We start from the raw sequence: 18446 nt of genomic DNA on the forward strand, positions 1-18446 counted from the left end.
ACATGGCTTATGACACCCTAGGTAAATGCAGTTCCCAAAACATAAGCCCTAGCAGGATCAAATTTGGGACAGTCGATAGAAAACTAGATTTGGAAGTTAGGGGACCTGGATTCAAACCCTGACTCTGAAACTCAGGACCCCATGTGATCACTCACTTCCTGATAAAGAGGTGATAGACTCAATACTCAGAATGAAGTACGCATTATTTTTTGGACATGGACAATATAAGAATTTCTTTTTCTTGAGTATTTGCTACAGGGGGTGGTTTTCTTTTCTTTTTTTCCCCCCCTTAGGGGAGGGGATTGGGAGAGAAAATAAGACAATTGTTAATTACAAAAAATGAAGTTTAACTTTAAAAACCTCTGTGACTTTGGGCAAGTCTCTTAAAGTCTGCTGTTCTCAGTTTTCTTATCTGTAAAATGAGCGGGGGTAGACCAGATGACTTTAAATTTCCTTCCAACAACTCCAAATCTATGATTCTATCTCTGCGATTTGGGGCCATTAAGACACCTGCAATACTAAACTGGGAGGGAGTTTTTCAAAGTCTCTGCCCGTGGCTGCTTCCTTGCCCAAAACTAGAAATGTGAGAGAAATGTCAGTCAGGCCTTTAGAACAAGTCCCCATTGCCCCCTGGGTTGGAGCGATCAGTTCAGGTAAGTCTCAGGGGACAGGGAGGTGAGCCACAGGGATTAGAGGACAGGTCTTGGGCTTATTACTAGCAGCCTAGATCATGTCCTTCTCTCCTGGCCTTAGTTTTCCCATCTGTGTAAAATCTTTATCCCCGTGAAGTGTTCAGAATTCTAAAGAGTGAGAAGGCAGGAGACAAGGTTCTGTGAAGAATACCCAGTCTAGCTCTGCTCAGAATGGCCAGAAACACACCTCAGGGCACCTGGCCTGGGAGTCATGCATCTGGGATAACACTGGGTGTCGAGCAGTCCTAATGAGGCATTTCCTCCTCATCCACAGAAGGAAATCTTCTGACCTGTGCATGTAGGGGATGCTGCTCTATCCTCAAGATCAGTGTGAACAAGTGTGTGTGTGTATTTGTTTGTATACGTGGGAGAATTATGCAGAATCTGATGTGTGCGTATCTATGTATGAATGCTCTGTAAAGAAGTATGTGTGTGTGTGCACACAACCCCAGAATGGTTAGGGTGTGTGTGTGTGTGTACATGCACACATGCATGTGTGAACTACAGCTGTCCTGGGATCATTACACAGCTATGCTGACCTGCCTCAGCCCCGTCCTCTCCTCTCCCCAATTCCCTCATGTCATCTTCCACCAAATGTGTTGGTGGGCTCTAGGTCAGAGGGTTGGACCAGGGATGGGGGAGGGCCCTGGAATAGAGCTTCTGCAGGAGTACATTCCTGTGGGGAGGACAGGCAGGGCCAGACCTAACCTAACCCTGGTGACCTCTGGGTCCTGCTTTCCTGCCCACCCACCCTGTGGCTTCCAAAGGCACTCCACATTCTAGTCCCTGAGCCCAGAGTGGGGGAGGAAAGGAGCATATGCCCATGAGTCTGCAGAGCTGAGCTGGGCCAATGACCAACTACACAGGAGCAAGAGAGTTTTAATTTAGAGAGAGAAATTCCAACAAGTCCTGACATGCTGGGGCTTTTAGGAGTTGGTTAGATAGATTTCTGGAGGCCAGAGCCAGGGTGAATCTGGGTATGTGTGCATTTCTGTGTGCAGGGTGAAGGCGCAACATGCCCATTCCCTTACAGAATCACCCCAGGGTCGCTGAAGGTCCACATTCTCTTGGTCTGTGCCTCAGTCTCCTGCTCTGTAGAGACTACCCCTCAGTACCTGGTTTCCTGGGTTGCGGAGGCTGGAAGCTGAACCAGAACAAATGTCCTCTGTTATTAGGTTCCCCTTATTTTCCTCCTCACAGTTTTACCTCCTTTTGCATAAGTAGAGCAGCCGTATTTTTTTCTTAAAGACTTATGCGTACTGGACACCAGTGTTATTGCAAAGGTATGGCCACTAGTGGTAGAAGTAGGTATGTACCAGGGGGTAGGCTTGGGGATGCCATGTCCTGGACCTTAGCCCTAGCCTGACCCTCGTCCCTTCAAACACAGCATCTTTTCCAGCCCTCTTCACAGCCTCTTCACAGGTAGGTTTGGGCAGAAGAATATGGTAGACTAAAAAGTTTAAGTATAGTAGGAAGAAGTCGTTATTTTGGCCCAGAGATGGGTAATCTTGCCTCTACTAATCATGGAAAGAACAACATTGTGAAGTGGAAAGCTTATTGTCCCTGTTGGCTACATCACTTTAGGCAAGTCACTTAGTTTCTCTGAATCTCTCTTTATCTATAAAATGGGCATAATAATATTTTTTACTGTTTTTCTCAAAGAATTAGCAAGAAACAAGTAATAAGCCTTAATTAAGCACTTATTATATACCAGGTAGGCACTGTGCTAAGCACTGAGGATACAAAAAAAAAAGACAAAACTCCCAAACCAGTCCCTGACCTCAAGGAGATCACAGTCTAACGGGAGAGACAATACACAACTATCTGCGTGCAAACAAAAGATAAAAGGTAAATCAAAGTTAAACAGAGCAAAGGCATTGTTTAGAGGGTGTTTCTATGTGTGGGACACCTAGAAAGGCATCTTGCAGAAGGCAGGATTTGAGCCAACAGGTGGGGATAAGGAGGTAAAGCATTGCAGTCAGCCAGAGAGAAGGCATGGCATCTAAAGATTCCTGTGCAGGGAGCAGCAAGAAAGTCAGGAAGAGATTTTGCAAACACAAATTGGACTATGACATGATTCTTGCCAAGGTGTAGCCAGGCCGCAGCATTTACTGAATATAGACTTTGTGCAGAGCAGGGTTCTATGGAAGACTTGCAGAATAAAGATGGCTCCTACGTTGGTGTAGCCCTACTCAATTTAGTACTTCATTACACGCTGCTGCATTTCTTATTTCCTATGCATCTTCTGTCTCCAGCTAGGCTGCAAACTCCCGGGAGGACAGGAAGCATTTCATGCTTTATCAGTGTCCCTTAGAGGACATAATGTAGGGTGGGGCAAATGAATGATAATCTGGAAGCATATTTGTTTCATTGCTTGATAGATACAAAGGATATTGGTATCTCTCTTTTCTGTCCCACTTTCCCTTTCCTCGGCCTTTATGCTAGTAACAGAACCTCATTATTACCCTCCTTGGACAATATTAATTAGCTTCCTGATAGGTCTTTCCATCTCCAGTCAGTAAATCCTTTATTTTCCATCTTCCTAATTCATCCTTCTATTGTTTGTCCTTTGTTCTTGAAAAGGACCAATGACACCGGGAGGGTGATGTCTGATTTGTAAGTGGTCTGGACTTAAGTGAAACAAAACTGTGCAAAGCCATCAGCCTCACTCTCTTCTCCAGTCATTGAAGTCCAGTGGCAAGCTGTAGGTCAGGATGACTGTCAGGGCCCCGTCCTAATTCATAGCATTAGTCACAGAGCACCCTAGCCCTGAGCCTTCCGCTGTCATTTCCCTACTCAGTCTTATGTCACATTCTTTATATCACTGTGTTTTCCTACTTATATGCCTTTGACCATACCTCTTTCCTATGCCTGAGATGTTCTTTTATTTCTGAAAATTGTAACCTTCCTATCTTCCTTGATGGGGTCTTCCTTGATTCCTCCAGCCAGAAGTATTCTTTCCTAGGAAACCTCACCATTCTTTCCTTTTTTTTTTTTTTTGTGGGGGAGGCGAGGCAATGGAGGAGGGGGGGTAAGTGACTTGCCCGAGGTCATGCAGCTAGTAAGTGTCAAGTGTCTGAAGCTAGATTTGAACTCAGGTTCTCCTGACTCCAGGGCCAGTGCTCTATTCACTGCACCACCTAGCCACCTCCAAAGCCTCATTATTCTTGCCTTTCCTTAGTACATATATAGTGATATAGTTAATTTGTGCATAGTTCATCTCTCCTATTAGATTGTAGGCTTCTTGAGAGACAGCAACAATATTTTATTTATTTCTGTATCCTCAGCACTTTGTATCCTCAGCACATACATTGAACATAGGACATACTTAGTAAATATTTATTCTGTGATTAAAGAACAAATGAAGAAATTGAGGAGTTTATGTTCTAATGGTTGAGGCAAGATAGTCATACTAAGTATGGACAATATAAACAGATCTTACCAACTCCGACTTTTCTAAGAATTACCTACATGAGTGAGGTTCCTGAAAATGCATGAAGGTGGTAAAGGAGAATAAAGGCTCTTGTGTCTCGGTTAGGATGGGGGAGGGGAAGCCCCTCTACATGCTGGATGAGAGGCCTATTTACAGGCCTAGTGGCCCTGTGGAAGTTAAAGAGCAGCTCCTGGTGATTAGGAAGTCATTGCTGGAGTGTTGGCCTCCCCTTTCCTCTGTTTCCTGTGAGGGAGGGCCCTGCTGTGAATCGTGCCTGCTGAGCTGGGATTTCTAACAGGTCCACTCTTTGGACTAAGGCCTGAATCCCATCCCCAGTATTCTCCACTCCCTGCTCCCTCTGGGTTCAATGACCTCCGCCAAACAACCTGGGAATGTTGATACCAATCAGAGGCCTACCTTCCTTTCTCAACCCCTGACTTTTCCTGCCTCCTCACTGGAGAGCAAGTAGAAAACTTGGGTTTTTGAGTCACTTTTCTGAGATTTAGTTTCCTCATTTGTAAAATGAGGGGTTGGATGAAATGACCAGCAAGGTCCTTTTCTTGCCCTGGCCTTCTGAAATGGCCCAATCTAATCCCCAAACTCAAGTATTCTAAGTTGTGTGTCATTTTTTTTTTCAGGCCCTGTGTGGTACAGGGGAGGCTGGGAGAAGCTGGTTATGGCTGCAGTGAGGGAGGGGAATGACTTGGGTCAGAAAGGTACCCATAGGGCTTGTGAAGTACACAAGCCCCACACCTGCTGTGTTCCTGCTACCCGATAGCCTGGCAATCCCAGCCCAGCTGTGGGCCATCTGGAAGGCCTTGTCCTCAAGGAATTGGGGCTGTTCATACATATCTTCCCCTCCCCCAGCCTGTCCCCCTAAACCCACCTCCTTGCTCCCTTTCATTTCCTCTCTCATTTCACACCTCCTTTTGTCTGAGTTCTCCCCTCTCCTCAGCACCCCCCATATAGTCCCAGTACAGGCTCTCCTACCCACATCTGACCTTCCATAGTCTCTTTTCCTTCAATATTTCTCTTTTCCTCTGGTCCTTCCTCCCTCTTTCCATTCTATCCTGTATTTTTTTTCCTTCACCCAATGTGATTCCCCCACCCCCATCTCTCCCTCCCTGTTGCATCTCTGTCTAAATTGCTGTGGGTAAGAGAGGGAGCGGGTGAGAGAAGGGAACAGGGAAAGGTTCCTTTTCCTCAGAATAATCATCCCATTCTCTTTGCTGTGTAACTGACACATTAGAGGAGGAAACTATATTTGTAACTAATCGGCTGTGACTACCCAGCACAGCCCCCCTTATAATCCACCCCACCACCATCCTGCTAATCGGAGAAACAGGCAGATAGCTTGGGGCTGTCTCCTCTGTTGGTTGGATGGCTCTTCATTACCAGTCATCACTTGATCCCCCTCTCTCTGTCCTTTCTGGGAAAGCCATAGAGATGAAAAAAAAAAAAACAACTAAATAGAGTTCTGTTAGGGAAGGAGAGAAGGGGATGGGAGACTGAGCTGAACTGTCTCTATCTCTGTCTCTCTCTTTCTCTGTCTCTGTCTTTGTTTCTTTCTGTCTCTGTCTCCTTCGGTCTCTCTGTTTCTTTCGGTCTCTGTCTCTCTGTCTATCTGTGTCTGTGTCTGTCTCTACACACACACACACACACACACACACACACACACACACACACAAATAAATAAATATGTATTAGACCAGACAGAGAATCTATAGATTGACAAGACCTCCCTAAGGGGTTGGAGTGCCCTAAAGGCACATGTAAAGGCCCAACTCTGCCTATCCAAATGGTTCTACCTTGATGGCCTCTCACATGGAGAAAGAAGCACCCTGAAAGCTGTGGAGTTTCTCTCTCTCTGTCTCTGTCTCTCTCCCTTTCTGTGTATGATAGTGGGAACTTTGGGAACTCGAAGGTAAATTGTCTCTCTGATCCTGGCAAACTTTCCTAGGGGAAAACTCCATTTGACTTTTCTTGTGTACTCTGCAAAGGGTAGGTGGGCTCTCCTTCCTGTCATTAACCCAAAAGCTACCTACAAAGAGAGGAAGCAGTTGCCCCATGTCCCTGACAACTAGCTATACCATCTATTCTAGCAAAACTGGTCCATTCACCCCCTTCCCAAATTATTATAAGCATTCTCACCTCCCTTGTCTTTACCCAAGCATTCTACCCTGCCTGGAATGCCTTCTCCTCCTTGCTTATCTAAAATCTGCCCACCTTATATATGATCACAGATAAAGATCTAGAAGAAAACCGGGAGTCTATCCTGTCCAATCAATCACCTCACATTCCAGATGAAGAAACTGATGCCCAGAAAGATTAAGCAACTTTCCCAAAGCCAAGGTCGAATGACATTTCTTATGTGAAACTTTGCTTGACTGCATAAGCTTTCTTTTTTTCTCAACTATTACTACTTAGTGTTGGTATTATTCATTTGACTCTTATCATATGCTATTCCATATTGGAGTTAGAAAACCTAGTCTCTACTCCTGGTTCTGCTTGTAACTATATGATAAGCAAATCACCACCTCTTGAGCCTCATCTTCCTTATCTATAAAAGGGCCATTGATATTTACACTATACATCTCACAAGGTCTTTGCACTCCTCTCGATTTCTCCATCATGGCCCAGGCATCTCTTTATCCTGAAAAGTCACATCAGCCTTTGGACTCAGACCTCCTCAGCATCTTCTGCCCCTGGGGACCCTCATTCTGGTCAAATGACTCCTCTCAGAATTTCCATTACTGAGGATGCCTAGACCCACGATATATCTTTAATCCTCTCCAGGCTATTCTCCAGATTTTCTCTGCCATGGCCCCCACACCAGCTTCCAATATCTCCCTGCTCTCCTTCAGTTTCCCTTTGTAAGCTATCTTCCTCCATTAGAATATAAGCTCCTTTAGGGGACAGACTATCTTTCTGCTTATATTTGTATTAGCACATTTTTGTTGTTGTTGTTCATTTGTTTTCAGTCTTGTCCAACTCTTTGTGACCCCATTTGGGGTTTTCTTGGCTCTCTCTCTGTCTCTGTCTCTCTCTGTCTCTGTCTCTGTCTCTGTCTCTCTCTCTCTCTCTCTCTCTCTCTCTCTGTCCTCTGTCTCTCTCTGTCTCTCTCTGTCTCTCTCTGTCTCTCTCTCTGTATATATATATATATACATATATATATATATATATGTATATAATATTCTAGAGTGGTTTGCCATTTCCTTCTCCAACTCATTTTACAAAAGAGGAAACTAAGGCACACAGGTTTAAGTGACTTGCCCAGGGTCACATAGCTAGTAAGAGTCTGAGGCTAGATTTGAACTCAGGAAGACTTTAGGTCCAGCATGCTTTCCACTGAGCCACCTAGCTGTCCCAGAAAAGCTGTTGTTGTTCAGTTGTGTGTGACTCTTTGTGGTGTTTTCTTGTCAAAGATACTGACTTGAGGTCCTGTACTTTATCCAATGTTCCAATTAGCTTAGCATATAGTAAGTGCTTAATAAATGCTTGTTGATCATAAAACTTGGAAATTGAGTATGTTGTATGATAACATCCACCAAAAAGTTTGTTACTAAGTTTTTGTGAATCAATATTAAGTGTAGGGAATTATGGAGAAAAGAAGGGTTTGTAATAATGGTTCAGATCCAGTACAGCTTATTGGTATAATTCTCAAGGATATTTAAAAATCCATATTTGTAATATCAGCATTTGTCATCTGCCAGTCTATGAAAGACAGAAGGTTTCTTTCTAATTGCAGCCACCATGTTTTGCTAGGTATTCTAGATTTTTTTTAAATTTGGCACCTGAAGTAATTAACATGTTGGACAGATTCTATAGCTTTGCGTGAATAATCTGCTTTTCTACATAATCGCTAAATCCAGGCTCCTTAAAGAAAACGCTTTTAAAATTTCTGGTAACAATGGCCTACTTCTAAACTGCCATTATAATCCCTATTTCCACAAACAAATATGCATGACCAAGATGTTTGTTCACTTTTTTATTGAGATATTGTTGACTTAGTTCATGTGGATATATTCTATGGTTGCCCTTCTGATTCCATTCTTGGATGTTAGCCATTTCATATACTCCACCCAGAAGAAAACTACTTTTGATTACATTCAGCAGTTCCACTGTTATCAACCTTTACCATTGCCTGGTGAAATGATATGTACTTCTCTCAAAAATATTTCTACAGGTTTTTTATTTGTTTGTCACGGGCTCTAAGAATGCCTAGAAATCCCTTTCCTCCTTTTTGGTGAGGAAGTGTGGATCTTTCTATGATTGAATTAACAGTGATGAGCTCTTGTGTTTCATTAGCACTGTGCAGGTTTCTGTGGGAATACTTTCAAAATCTTTTATGACCCATTTTGTAGCCCTAAAGGCATACATTAAAACAAATAATGCATTGCTGTTAATTAACTTAAACATATTCTTCCTATTCAGCTTTGATTTCAGGATGCTAGTAAGTCTCTTAACATATATATCCATCCACAACCTTTTCTTTGTTTTTGTGCCCAGAGGAAACAAAGATATCTGTAGGTTTCACCTTTACACATCTGCTTTCATGTGACCTCCAGATTCAAGCTTGAAGACTTCAGTCTATATCTTTCCTCTATATACATTATAGAATTTGACATTTACTGAGGCTAAAGGACATTTCATATCATTGGAGAAAGATTCCATAAACTCAGCACATCCAGAATTATGTTTATAGTCTTTCCCCCAGATCTATTTTTCCTTCTGATTTGATTCTGTCCATTTACAACCCATTCTGAGTAGTCTTATTTATATATTTCCATATTGCCTCTCCCAAAAGAGTGTGAACTCCTTTAGAGCGGGATTAATTTAATTTAATTTAATTTTTGTCTTTGTATCCTCAGATCTAGCATAGTGTCTAATGTTTATTAGATACTTAATAAATATTTATTAACTGATTAATTAATTGATAAAAGGTCCATTTAATGTGTGTTGGTGGAACCTTAGTTGATTTCATCTATATACATCGAGTATATATATACGAGTAAGATGTTTTGATTGGACTCCCTCTTAAATTTAGAAACCATACTTAGTTCTATTTAGGAAAAATGATGATATATAAAGACTTGGAAGAAACATAAAGGGCTTAACCCCTGTCTTCCTCAAAAATACTACGTTGTTGTTTATTCAGTCATGTCCAACTCTTTGTGACCCCATTTGCGGTTTTCTTGGCAAAGATACTAGAGTGGTTTGCCATCTCCTTTTCCAGCTCATCGTACAGTTGAGAAGACTGAGGCAAACAGGGTTGACTTGCTAGTATCTGAGCCCGGATTTGAATTCATGAAGATGAGTCTTCCTGATTCTTAACCCACTGCTTTTTCCCCTGCAACACCTCGCTGAAAAATACCACATTTTATGTCAATTGTTCTTGACCTTATTGTATTGGTGGCGTGTTTTAAATAGGGAACGTCTTTCTATGTGGATACCATATACTCAAGAATTCTCACTATGCTTGGGTCTTTTTTTACATGTTCTTCATATATGAACAAGCCACAAGTAAGGATTTGAGTAAAAGACTTTGCAATAATCAATGAAGATGCCCTCACACTGCTTGTTTTTTTTTTTTTTTACCAGTTTTACCTGTAAATTACCAAATGGATAATACATTCTTTACAATCTTCACCCAGCCAATAGATAGCAGCTATATAATTCTTTTTTTTTTTTTTTTACAAGCAATTGGGGTTAAGTAACTTGCTCAAGGTTACATGGCCAGTTATTTCTGGGTGTGGAGCCAAGTCCCCAGGTCATCCTGACACTGAAGCCGGTGCTCCTACTTGCTGAGCCACCTGGCTGCCCCTAGCTATATAATTCTATCACATTGTTGGAATTTTTATATATTTATAAATATAAACTTATACCTCCTAAAGAGCAATAAGGTATATATATTTCTTTACACTTCCTTTAATTCCTTAAGGTGTTAGTACATCAGTGTTTAGCACAGTGCCAAGAACATAGCATGCATTTAATAAATCCTTGTTGACTTGACTTGTAACATTTTTAGGTCCTATAATCTCACCAGGTAGGCTAGGGTGAAGTCAATTGATCAGCGTCCCCTAATCAGCCCCCCAACTACATTCATTATTTTACTCTGTATTTACTGAACTAAAGTATAAGCTCTTTGAAGGCAGGATCCATACCTTATCCCTCATCCCACTTTAGATTCTCCAGCACCTAGCATGATACCTTGTACATACAGGGCATTCAGTATGTGTACAAGATTGGATTTCTCCTGTGAGCATCTCGCCTTTGCCTAGGAATTTACACAGGTAAGGGGAATGAGGAAGAGGAAAAAGCCATTCGTATTTTTAACACGTCTCCAAAAGACAAAAGGGGCCTCCTTTTCTAAAAACAAATATAGCTTGCATTTCATTCCTACAAACACTTAATAATGGTCCATATGTGAAAGACAGCATATCACAGTAGACAGAGTCCCTGAATCAAGACTGGGTTCAATCCTGCCTCTGACACATTTTAGATGTGTGACTACGGGCATGTTATTTATTTAGCCTCTCTGTTCCCTGTGCAATCTCTAAAGTTATAAATTATAGAGGAGTTGCTAATATTTATCAGTGAAGAAAATTTCCACACTGAAAAACAGTGACTAGCTTTTTGACCTATGAAAAAGTCACTTAACCTCTTACCGACCCCAGCAATTTTCTGAGACTCTTAAGTTACAAAGTATTAATGAAGAGAGTTCACATACTGAGAATTTCTTAAGCCAATGAAATCATAGATCTTCCACTCCCCCCTCCCCATTCCTCCCCCATCTCCACCCCTTCAAAAACAAAAGATACTGTGGGTACATTACAAAGGCTTAGAAAATACTTTTCTCTTAACCTTCCAAGAGTAGACAGGGTAAGTATTACCACCATTTTAAGGAAATTAAGGCTCATAGAGCAATTGTGTAGAGTTCAAGTGACTCGGCCAAGGTTGCATTCAATGTTGTTACCACTGAGCTGTGGCTCCACCAAATAATATGGGGATTTTCCCAATCTCCTCCAAGAAACAGATCTTTGCTTTAAGAAGCTTAAAATCACCACGTGTAGATGAAGCCCAAATCTTAGTTCAGCTGGGTGATTCAGGCAGGAAGTACGATCGGGGGATGGCTGAACATCAGCTCACCTCTGAGTCTGAGGTCCCAGGGAGCCAATCAACTCCCCTTAGCAATTACAGTGGTTTGTTATGAACTGTGATGAGAGATGAAAGACTGTATACACTAAACATCTCGTAACTAGAGCAACCTAAAGCTTTGTGATCCTTGCTGATTTCTGCATCTCCTTCTAACGTCACTCTTTGGAATGCCACTTGCCAGGGGAGGGGGGAGGGGAGGGAGGCAGAGGCTGCTGTTCCATACGTTCATGGCCTGGGATGAGTCAGTAATATTGTCTTGCATTTATGAACCCTGAGATCAGATGCAGAGAAAAAGGGTTTCATGACCCGCAGCAGCATCGACCGGGACCAATTAGTATGGGATAGAATTAGCTGCTTTTTTTAGGTAGTGATCTGTCCTTTGGAAAAGCATTAAGAAGCATCTGGTCCAGCCTCCAGCCTCCAGGCAGGTGAACAGCTGCACCATTCGGACAGATCCCTATCTACTCTTTATTTAGCAGTTCTTTTTTTTTTCTTTTTAAAATATTTTTATTTAGATATAATTTATCTATAATATGTTTATATATATTTATCACATATATATTATATATAAAATATATTCACTATTTTATTTTCCCCCAATTACATGTAAAAACAATTTGCACATTGGTTTTTTAAAATTTTGAGTTGAAAATTCTCTCCCTCCCCTCTCTCTATTCCCCACCAATTTAAGAAGGCAAGCAATTTGATACAGGTTATACATGTGCAGTCATTTAACAGAAGTTCTTACCTCAAATCTGTGAACTTAAAAAAATACTTTGATAAATATATTCTGATATAATTTGTTCCCTTTGTAATATTATGTATTTTATTTTATGCTTTTGAAAAAATTGCTCTGAGAAGGGCTTTATCAGACTGCCAAAGTGTGAAGAATCCCCACCCTAGGAGATTTCTAGGGATGTAAAGGACAGAATGTTTAATAGTAGCTAGCATTTATATGCTGTCAAGGTTGGCAAAGCCACTTACATATGTTAACTCATTTGATCCTCACAACAATCCTGTGAGGTAAATGCTAATATTATCTCCATTTTACAGATAAGGAAACTGAGACTGAAATAGTCCAGAGTCACATAAGTGTCTGAGGACAGATTTTAACTTGGCTCCTCATGAATCCAAGTCCAACGCTCTATCCATTGCATCACCTCACTACCTCAGAAAATGTTGAAAAAGTAGACAATTCCCTGGGAAATTAGAATGGATTTAGAGAGAAAAAAAAGAGAAAATGAATGAGAAGTCCCTTCAAGAAATGCATCATGTCTGACATCTTCTATATCCCCTATAATGCCTGATAGTGCTTGGGTGTAGAGGAACTCAATACAGTGCAATTGGTTTATCAGGAAAACAGGGCGACATGGCTACTAGGACAATCACACACTTAGGAGACCAACTCCCCAGACTGTGCGTGGTTCCCCACAGAGTTGAACCCGCTTCTCCTGACAGCACCCCAACAACACGCCTTGGAACAATAGAAGGCTGTAGCTAAAGAAGTGATTTTCAAGGATCCTCTAATGATCTATGATTATGCCTTGCCTAAGGTCACACAGCTGTGGCTAGCTGGCACAGTGGACAGAGCTGGGCCTATAGTCAGGAAGACCTGAGCTCAAATGTGATTTCAGACACTTAATAGCTATGTGACCTTGGGTGAGTCACTTCACCCTGTTTTCCTAAGTTTCCTCATCTGTAAAATGAGCTGGAGAAGGAAATGGCAAACTCTTCCAGTATCTTTGCCAAGAAAACCCCTAATGGGGTCACGAAGCATTGGACCCAATTGAAAAATTATTCAAGAAGAAGAAGAACATGCTGTTAGACAATGACAGGGATGGGACTGGTATCTTAGGTCTCTTTTTGCCTTTTTCCTAATTCTGAGTCTTCTACAGTATAATTCCATTTGCTTTCTGAGTGTCTGTTCCTACTCAGAATCTTAGAATGCTTAGAAACTTAGAATCATGTTGGACTTCAACTCTACCAGAACTCCCAGGTTTGTTTTGATTTGGGTAAACAAAAATTTTTTAAAAGCCCACATTTAATATTTTTGCTCATTCATTTTGTAGTCATGTCCTAGAGTCATCACCCCCTTTGGGATTTTCTTGGCAACAATACTGGAGTAGTTTGCCATTTCCTTCTCCAGCTCATATCACAGTTGAGGAAACTGAGGCAAACAGGGTAAAGTGGCTTGCCTAGGGTCACACAGCTAATAAGTGTCTAAGGCCAGATTTGAACTCAGGAATAAGGAAATTGAGTCTTCCTTATTCCAAGCCCAGTACTAAGATATCTAGCTGCCCATGTTTAATATTAGTCATTTACAGTTACAGATGAATAGGAAGCAGTATGTTGTTGAAGAATATGCAGGGGTGGGGAATCTTTGGGCTCAAGGGCCGCACTTGAGGACCTAGAGCATCATATGTGGCCTGGAGGGATTTGTTCTGTGAAGTTTGGATTCAGTTGAAGGGCCGAACTTGAGGGCCTGGAGGGCCACATGTGGCCTCGAGGCCACAGGTTCTCCACCCCTGATTCTAGTGGATAGAGCTTTACACTTGAAGTGATGAAGACCTCGGCTCCAATAACCTCCTCTGACACTTAACGTCTTAATGTGTGCTCATTCTCAGGTCACTTAACCTCCCTATGCCTTGAGAAATGCCTTGGGTTTGTACTCTCAGGTCATAGACTGGCTGAGTGTTCTGCCTCTAGTACAAGAGTTCCCCATGCTGACAGGATAATCCTACTTCCTTCCTCTTCCCCCTCAACTCAGCAGCTGTACCTGCATATCTTGTTAGTGTGTGCACTTACATAAAAACAATGCTGTTAGTCATGTCATTTATGGACCTTAGCAGACTGACTGTATCTCCCCAGGAAGAGCCTTGTCTCTAACAAATGTTTCAGAACAGGTGTGTTTTTCATTTTCATTGTCTTTGAAGGGGTTCCTGATGAGCAGATGGACATCCCCACAAACTGCATTCCACAGGTGCTGAACTTCCATCAATGGGGGGAGACCAGCTGACTAAAATTTGTTCCTTTGAAAGAGAGGGTGTGTCTAGATTGTTGATTACCCCTTTTACTATATCATTGTTATTTTAAGATTATAGTTGGGAAAGAAAAAAAAATGAACTAAACATTGTGCAATTCTAATAATCAGGGTTGGCCACAGAAAAGAGTTCAGAAAATAAACCTTCCACCCTTCTTTATAGAGGGTGGAACTATGAGTATGAAATACTGCATTCATTGTCAGACAAGATCAATGTATGGGTTAGCTTTGATGAACTGCCTTTTTGTTGTTCATTTTTTTTTTTTTTGCTTTTTTGGAGGGCAATTAGGGTTAAGTAACTTGCCCAAGGTCACATGACTAGTTTTTGTGTTAAGTGTCTGGGGTCAGATTTGAACTCAGTTCCTCATGACTCCAGGCTCTACTCACTGAGCCACCTAGCCGCCCCTTGTTGTTCATTTAAAAAAAATTATTTTAGACTCAAGGGTCAGAACACAAATACAGAAGAGAAGAGAAACAAAAATATATCATAAACTTAAATACAAAGAAAGAAAAAAGACATGTCGTACACATAGCAGAACATGAGAGGATTCAAAATATGTAACAATAAATTTTCATTTCAAGAAAACCTGTATGAAAAATAATAGCATTGTATTGAGAATTGTCCATCTTTGCTTCCTTGTGAGTTTTCTTTTGTTCTCTGCTGTGCACTTTTTTACTTTGTTCTTTTCTCTTTCCCTCTCCTCCCCCCAAGGCTACAATAAAGTTTAGATATGTTTCTCTATAGCTATGAATATATACATACACATATTCATATATACTTTCCCAAACATACTCTTGAACAGCACCGGGTATTCCCAGGTGTTCTCCCATCCAAGTACTAACCAGGTCCTACTCTTCCAAGATCAGGCAAGATCAGGTACATTTGGGTGGTATGGCCGAAGACTTTTTTTTGTTTTGGAGGAGGGAAGGCAAGACAATCGGGGTTAAGTGCCTTGCCCAAAGTCACACAGCTAACAAGTGTCAAGTGTCTGAGGCCGAATTTGAACTCAGGTCTTCCTGACTTCAGGGCTGGTGCTCTATTCATTGCACCACCTAGCCGCCCTGTTGTTCATTTTAAACTGTTATAAGAGATGTGTTAGAGGTAGTCCAGCGCTGTGGCTAGAACTGGTTTCAAGACAGCAAGACCTGGGTTTGAGTTCCAACTCTGACACATGACACCGCATGCCTGGAATGTTCTACATCTTCATCTCTGCTCCCTGGCTTCCTTCAAGTCCAAGCTAAAAGCTCACCTTCTCCAGGAAACCTTTCCCCCTTAATTCTAGTGTCTTCCTTCTATTGATTATCTTCAGTTTATCTCACATACATCTTATTTGGACATAATAATTTGTATGCTGTTTCCCTCATTAAACTATCAGCTCCTTGAGGGAAAGGACTATCTTTTGTGTTTCTTTGTGTCCCCAGGGCTTAGCAAAGTGCCTGACACATAGTAGGCACTTGATATATGTTTATTGACTGACTGGCATTGATACTGACTGTGTGATGCTGGGCAAATAACTTCACCTCTCAGTTATTTTTTTTTTTAATGTTATTATTTTATTACATTTTGAGTTCCAAGCTGTCTCCCTCCCTCCCAACCCTACACTAGAGAAGGCCAACATTTCACTCACACACATATATACATATACATGCGTGCATATACACATATATACATATATGTATACATGTATATATACATGCATATGAAACCATACAACAATACTTTCATATATCAGTTATTTCTCTGGAGGTGGATAGCGTCTTTCTTCATAAGTTCTTTGTAATTGATTTGAATATTCCTATTACTCCTATTACTCAAAATAGCTTAGTAATTCATAGTTACTCTTCAAACAATATTGCTGTTACTATATACAACATTGTCTTGGTTCTGCTCTATTTCATGCAAATCTTTCCACATTTTTCTAAAATCAACCCTTCATCATTTCTTACAACACAGTAGTATTTTGTCACAATCACATACCACAACTTAATCAGTCATTCCCCCATTGATGGGCATCCCCTCAATTTCCAGTCCTTTGCAACCACAAAGAGAACTGCTGTAAATATGTTAAAACATAATGGCTCTTTTCCTTTCCTTTAATCATCTTGGGAAACAGACCTAATAGTAGTATTGCTAGTTTTGTAACTCTTTGGGCATAATTCCAGATTGCTCTCCAAAATAGTAGGAGATCAGTTCACAGTTCCAACAACAATGTATTAGTGTTCCAATTTTCCCACATCTTCTCCAACATTTGTCATTTTCCCCTCCTATCATGTTAGCTAATCTGATGTGATATGGAATCACATAGATGTTTTGATTTATATTTCTCTAAACAGTAATGGTTTAGAGTATTTTTTCATATGGCTATATATAGCTTTGATTTCTTCTTTAAAAACTGCCTGTCGGGGCAGCTAGGTGGCACAGTGAATAGAGCACCGGCCTGGAGTCAGGAGTACCTGAGTTCAAATCCAGCCTCAGACACTTAACACACACACACACAAACTAGCCGTGTGACCTTGGGCAAGTCACTTTAACCCCATGTGCCCCCCCCAAAAACCTCAAAAAAACAAAACAAAAAAAAACTGCCTATTCATATCCTTTAATTATTTATCAATTGGGGAATGACTCACATTCTTATAAATTTTCCAAAGTTCTTCATATATGTGAGATATGAGGCCTTTATCCAAGAAACTGTCTAGAAATTCCTCCCCCCCCCTTTTCCTGCTTCTAATCTTGGATACACTGGATTTATTGTATAAAAACTTAAAAATTTAATGTAATGAAAATTATCCATGTTCCATCTCACAATGCTTTTGATCTCTTCATTTATAAATTCTTCTCCTATCCATAAATATGATAAGCAATATGTCCCATCGTCTTCTAATTTTATTATGATATCTCTCTTTATGTCTACGTCATGTATCCATTTTTATCTAATTTTTGACAAACTGCTTTAAAGTTTTCCCAACAATTTTTACCAAGTAGTGAATTATTATCCTCCAAACTTACATCTTTACAATTCTCAGACACAAGATTACCATAATAATTTACTACTGTATATTATATATCTACTTCATTACATTGATCCACCATTTTATTTCTTAGTCAGTACCAGTTTTGATAATTACTATCTTATAATACAGTTTAAGATCCAGTACTACTAATCCTCCTTCCTTTATATTTTTTCATTAATTCCTTTGATATTTTTGACCTTTTGTTCTTCCAAATGAATTTTCTTATTATTTTTTCTAGCTCAATAAAATATTTTTTGGTAATTTAATTGTGTTGGCACTAAATAAGTAGATTAGTTTAGACAGAATTGTCATTTTTATTATATTGGCTTTCCTCACCCCGCCCCAAACAATTAACATTTCTCCAATTATTTAAATCTGACTTTTTTGCATAAAAAGTATTTTATAACTATGTTCAGATAGTTACTGTATTTGTCTTGGCAGGTATACTCCCAGGTACTTTATATTATCTATGGCTATTTTACTTTTTTAAAAAAATTTCCCCCTAATTACATTTAAACATAATTTTTAATATTCTTTTTTTTAAGTTTTGAGTTCCAAATTCTATTCTTCTCTCCTTCACCTCCTTCCTCCCAGAGATGGTAAGCAATCTGAATTAGGTTAAAAATATGTAATCATGTAAAACATTTCCATATTAGTCATTTTGTGCAAGAAAACTCAAATGAAAAAGAAAAAAGGAAAGAAGGAAGGAAGGAAGGAAGGAAGGAAGGAAGGAAGGAAGGGAAAAATAATATAGTTCAGTTTATATTCAGACAGCAACAGTTCTTTCTCTGAAGGCAGATATAATTTTTCATTATGAGTCCTTTGGGATTGTCTTAGATCATTGTATTGTTGAGAATTGCTAAGTCATTCACAGCTCTTCATTGTAAAATATTGCTGTTACTGTGTACAATGTTCTCCTGGTTCTGTTCACTTCACTTTGTATCAGTTCATAGAAATCTTTCCAGGATTTTCTGAAATCATCCTGCTTGTCATTTCTTACAGCACAATAATATTCCATTACAATTGTATATCACAATTTGTTCAGCCATTCCCTAATCGATGGGCATCCCCTCAATTTCCAATTCTTATCCATCACAAAAAGAACTGCTAT

At 40.3% G+C, this 18446-nt stretch overlaps 1 long non-coding RNA gene across 2 annotated transcripts in view; it reads left to right on the top strand.

Annotated features, from left to right (window-relative positions):
* LOC138164423 (uncharacterized) overlaps positions 1-18446 on the top strand; it is a 65544-nt gene that overhangs the window by 19874 nt on the left and 27224 nt on the right. The window lies entirely within an intron of this gene.

The sequence above is a fragment of the Petaurus breviceps genome, unplaced genomic scaffold (assembly GCF_028583685.1).
Source record: "Petaurus breviceps papuanus isolate PSGF00001 unplaced genomic scaffold, PetGlider_PUasm1.0 189, whole genome shotgun sequence".
NCBI lineage: Eukaryota > Metazoa > Chordata > Mammalia > Diprotodontia > Petauridae > Petaurus > Petaurus breviceps.